Below are 5,632 nucleotides of genomic sequence, written 5' to 3' on the forward strand. Positions count from 1 at the left end.
CCCAAACGGAGGGTGTGGAGGAAGGGAGAGAGCAGAACCCTTGCTTTGGGGTCAGGGGCCTGGGAGCTCAGCTATGGGGAAGAGTCAGAGTCCTGGGAGGTGGGGCTGCTCCTGTCTCCATAGAGACAGACCTGCCATCCTCCTAGAGTTCCGCCAGGAGGGTAGGAAGATCGTACTTAGGCAAGGTCCAGGTAAGCAGCACCCGAGTTAGAATGCAGGGCTCCTGGCTGCCCGAATGGCCTGAGGAAAGCACGTTTCCTGAACTGCAGCTTCCTCGGTTAGTAGGTGAAGGGGGCTGATGGAAGGCCTAGCTGGCCAGAGTGGTGGGCACAGCCGGCCTTGGAAGGAGAGACGGTTTCCAGCAGTACAGAAGCAATTTTTCAAACTTTAATAATGATGTGTTCATCTTTACAGTCACCTTCTATTTTTGTTTTTCCATCCGCAGTTGTGACGTAGGGTTTTATTTTAAAAGGAATCTGCTTTTGGGAAAAGGGTGCAGTGTTTAAAGAGTGATTCTAAGTAAATCATAGCACCAGTAGGCAAAGTCATGAAGGCGTTCCCTACCTGCTCAATGTCTGGGAAATGCCAACTGGGTGCACTGGGATTTCAGGTACAGGTTCTTATTTTATTTGTACATCAGTTGTGAGTGGGGGTGTGCAAAGTGCCCTGGCGACCAGCTATAATGCCCCGAGGAAGCCCTGAACTTCCCAGGCTTGCTTTCCCAGTGATTCTCCTAGGCACCCCCTAAAAAAATAGCTGCAAGCCCCGATACCAGGCCGTTTTGCATGCTGCTTTTTTGAAACAATATTTGCTGACAGTCACCACATGCTGGCAGACCATCTCCTCCACCGCGATTGTCAGCTTCTGCTTCCAAGTCCCTCTCGGAAGGTCCTAAGATGTGCTTAACTGGTTCCTTTTTGGAAGGAGTGTGCCCATTTTTCATGATTGTAAACAGCACTGCTTTGAGCCTTCCTGCAGCCGGACCATGGCTCTGATGATTCCTGAGGATGCTTTCCCTGGAAGGGACATGGCTGGACACCCCTGATCAAGGTGGAGAGGAGCCATTGGCCGCGCCAGCTACAGCCCTGAGCGGGAGGCCATTCAGCTGCAGTCCTGTCTAGACGGTGAGCGAGCCAGACACTGACTACCAGGCCCGAGCCAGCTCTGTGTGTGTGTGTGTGTGTGTGTGTGTGTGTGTGTGTGTGTGTGCGCGCGCGCGCGTACGCGTGCACACGCGCGTGTTTGCTAATTACTCTGGAATGTCTGTTCTGGCCGCCGCTGTGGAAATGTAGGTCACCCCAGTGAGGCAGGCGGTCGTGAGAAGGGGGTCAGGCCAGCCGGCCGTGCACACACGGTATCGAGGTCACGGCAGTCTGGGAGCCACAGCCCGATGGGGCCAAGCGCACGAGAAGCAGACAGGCTGGGCTCTTTCTGCGTCTATGTCTCCTCGTACATTTCATAGTATTGCTCACATCGTCAACCTCCAGCGTGTGGCCTTCCCATCGCAGAGGCAAGGACAAGTGTCCCATTGTACATCTCAAATTAGATCTTTCATGGAGAAGTCTCTTATTGAGCTGGGACATCCTATCAGGCAATTTTCCCTGCATGGTCAATGCCGTTTCATCCTTCCAGCAGCCTTAAGAGGAGGGTCCTATGTTCACCACAATGACCTAATACATAATCTCCATTTACCTTTGACAGGTAAGGAAACCAATGCTCAGAAACGTTACACCGCTATTAATGGTTTGTTCCTGACTACATACCGGTCTCATCTGTTCCCAGCTCTTTGTGTGTGATGGCTCTGGTAGTCCACCAACAACCAAACAGAGGTTGTTCCCATTTTACCGATGGGCAAACTGAGGCACAGAGAGGCCAATCACAAAGCCAGATTCAAACCCAGGTCGTCTGGCTAGAGGCTGAGCCCTCAACCATGAGCTGTCCATCAGGGCATTCAGGTGCCCAAGCTGGGCTGGAGTGGGCCTTTGTCTTGGATAAACTGTTCGAATTAAAACAAAACTGAAGCGAAAGCAGGGCTATTGTGCCAACTGCCGAGGAGATTTTGGTTAGAAAGAGTTAAACCTGTGTCCTGGTAAACAAAGGTGGCTCCAGGGGAAGCCGCTGGAAAGCCAGATCTTCTCAGTGGGATTGTGAGCAGGCCCAGGTGTGCAGCAGCTTTTATCAGCACACACCCTCAGCCTCCTCGCCCCAGGTCAAAAACGAAAAGAATCTCATCTAACAGACTTTTCCATCTGTGGAACCATACACTGCTGTGTGGGCGCTTTGTTTGTGTACCTGACAGTAATAATTGTTCAAACATTTATAAACTGTGAGGTGATGAGGGAAAGGGTCTAAGGAACGAAGGGACATACAAGGAAATGATGCTTCAGCCCACTCTGGAAGCTTCCACTCCTGGAAGCTGGGGCAGGATGCATCCCTCCCCCCAACATTTTATTATAAAAAAATTCCAAAACACGGGAACATTGGGGGAATTACACAGTGGACACCCAGATACTCGCCACCTAGATTTTACCATGAAAAGTTCGGCATGCTGGCTTTGTCACACGTCCACCTGTGACAGCCTGCATCTGAAAATGTCTCAGACTTACTGTCTGCAGGTAGCTTTCCCTCCACAGAGAAGGGGTTCCCAGCCACGTGGGGGTTTGGCCATGACTTTTCAAGGATATTTTTATACATAATATAATGTTGGAGAAGGAGTGGACTGAGAAATGTCAACAACCGCTCTTTTCTTAACTCCCAGGTACAGTGGCGCTTTCTGCCTTAAATAGTAGCAGTAACAATACTGGTCCCCGAGAGCTGCGTGAACTTGGACAACTTATCTCACCTCAGTTTCTCTGTGTGTGAACAGGTAGTGATCATACCTTCTGACGAAAGCTGATGTGAGGTTCTGAGACACAGAGGGTGTACAGACAGCGTCTTGCACGTAGTAGGTGCTCAATAAAAGGTCATTCTCTTTCTTAACGTCTGCTGAGCTTACAGCCTGTGCTGTGAGATTTGCATGTGAGGGGGTTGGTCCTGGGGCTTCTGTGACCCATCATCAGAAGTTATGTCCAGCTCTTTGGGACAATGTGACAGAAGGGCCCCCTTGCTACCCCCCCCCCACCCCAAAGGGTACCTCGTAATCTGTGCTTGCTCAAGGAGAAGCCTGACCATCTTGGCAATGTGACCACCATTTAACAGTGAATCATACATGCTTCTCGTTTATTTCTTTTGTATTTATCTCTGTTTCTGCCCCCAAGGAGCTGAAAGTCTGCAGAGGAGAAGTTTTACCCCTTTCTTACGGGACCAGAAGGACCCAGCAAAGGGCTCGGTGTAACTCAGTGCCTCTCAATGCACCCCATGCTAACCCAACCTAACCCAACCCTACCCAACTCAAACCAACTTAACCCAACTCGACTCAACCCAGGTCGATTTAACCTGGCTCAATCCAGCTCAATCCAACCCCACCCAACCCAAACTAGGCCAACTCAGCTCAACCCAACCCAACTCAACCCAGCTCAGCTCAATCTAACCCAATCCTACTCAGCCCAACTCAAACCAACCCAACCCAGCTCAACATGATCCAGCTGAAAGGCAATAGTTGTTCAACAGAAAGCACAGAGAATTTGGAACCAGATAGACCTGAGGTGAAATCTCAGCTTTTTTACTTAGAAGGCGTGTGACCTTGAGCAAGTCACTTTGCTTCTGAATCTGTTTCCTCATCTTTAAAATGGAGTTAAAATCCTACATTTGCCAGTATAAAAAATGTTTTTACGGGCTTCCCTGGTGGCGCAGTGGTTGGGAGTCCACCTGCCGAGGTGGGGGACAAGGGTTCGCGCCCTGGTCCGGGAAGATCCCACGTGCCGCAGAGCGGCTGGGCCCGTGAGCCATGGCCGCTGAGCCTGCGAGTCCGGAGCCTGTGCTCCGCAACGGGAGAGGCCACAACAGTGAGAGGCCCGTGTACCGCAAAAAAAAAAAAAAGTTTTTCTACTTGCAAAAGTATGAAGTTGGACCTTTCATACCATGAGCAAAAAGTAAATCAAAATGGATCCTAGATCTAAATGTCAGAGCTAAAACTACACAAATCTTAGAAGAAAAGTGTGTAGCTATTCACTCTAGTGTGTGACTAGGTGTAGAAAGTGTGTAAAGTGTGTAGAATAGGTGTAGATATTTACGACCTTGGACTAGGCAATGGCTTCTTCGATATGACACCAAAAGCACAAACGACAAAAGAAAAACTAAAACCAAAATTCATTGTCTGTCCATCAGGTGCCTCCTTGTGTGACACCATCAAGTCTGCCTCAGGCCACTGAATGGAGTAAATCTTGGCAACGTGTCCCGTTCCTCCCCTGACCCTCCCCTACAGCGAACAGGTGGGAAGGCCTCAGGAAGGGCAGGAAAGGCACTGCCAGCCCTGTCCTCCTGTTTGGCACTTGTCTAAGAAGATCTGGGGTAACAGTTAATATTTTTCAGAAAATCCTCCTGACAAAATCGAGTGATTTCTTAGGCACTAGCTAAACTTTCGACTATAAATATGGTCCCTTCAAGGCGTTGTCGTGAAGAACAGACATTAATGGGTGGCACGCTAATACGTAGAAATTACTGCCACTGGCCGCTGCTCCTGTGACCATGGTCTTGGTACTAGCGTCGAAGCTCTCTTGACCTGTGTCCACATCACCAAGACACTGGACTGACCAGGGCTCCCCACCGCCCCTGCCAACGTTCTCTGGATGCCCACAGCACTCTGACTGTTTGAGAGTGGTCAGCTACACACCACGGAGCCCTGCCACCTCTGCGCCCATCTAATAAGGCATCTGGTCGCCCGGTGTCAGATGGATTTGTTCCCAAGCCTGTCCACACCAGTTACACTTACGATTTTAATTTCAAAATTCAATTGAACTAATACACAAGGTGAAAAACTGTGAGTATGAAAAGAAAGAGAACAGCTGGTTTTATGAAAAATAAGCCATGTGCTTTGCACTGACTTGATAAATACAAATTGCCCCCAAACTGCTGAGGAATTAGGTGTGGGAGAGATTACAAAATACACGAATAACGGAGGACTTTACATTCAGAATCTTTGCAGGTGTCCTCCAAAATTTTGCTTCACTTTAAAAGATTGGAAACTAGCAATTCTAGATAATGTAAAAATGGGTATGGTTTATGGAAGAAGATGAAAATGGAACTCCAGTCAGCAAAACGAAAACTGCCTTGATGCACGCAAAAAGATTGATAAATGGATGTCCCATTGGGGGACTAAACGTCCAGCTCTAACCGCATCGGGACTTCACAGGATGTGACTGCCATGGAGAACGCTACCTGCGCGGTGTCCCTGAGTCTGGCTCTGCAGCGGGCTTCAGGCATCTGTATGGGTGGCCCACGCCACTTCCCAGGGCTGTGATCTCTTCCTTCGTGGAGTGTGAAGGTCAAGGGAGGGCTAAGGGAGAGTCTGTAGCCAGGTTCTGGCCCAGAAGAGGGGCCGTCAGAGCGCCTGCCCCTCCCCGCTGGGCATCCACGGCCCAGCGGTCCAGCGTGTGCCTGACTTTCTCATCTCCCAGCCCAGGGTCGAGGAGTCCCGGCGCTCAGCCGGAGGGCCCTCCTGGGTGCCATGTCTGTGAAATGGACAGAGGTCTAT

At 50.0% G+C, this 5,632-nt stretch overlaps 1 long non-coding RNA gene across 1 annotated transcript; it reads left to right on the plus strand.

Annotated features, from left to right (window-relative positions):
- Positions 1-593: 593 nt before the first annotated feature.
- On the plus strand, positions 594-3,694 carry LOC136792472 (uncharacterized). Its single transcript, XR_010836302.1, has 3 exons — positions 594-1,124; positions 2,867-2,944; positions 3,258-3,694. It is a non-coding gene; the product is annotated as an uncharacterized lncRNA (long non-coding RNA).
- Positions 3,695-5,632: the final 1,938 nt, after the last annotated feature.

The sequence above is a fragment of the Kogia breviceps genome, chromosome 14, assembly GCF_026419965.1.
Source record: "Kogia breviceps isolate mKogBre1 chromosome 14, mKogBre1 haplotype 1, whole genome shotgun sequence".
NCBI classification, from domain to species: Eukaryota; Metazoa; Chordata; class Mammalia; order Artiodactyla; family Physeteridae; genus Kogia; species Kogia breviceps.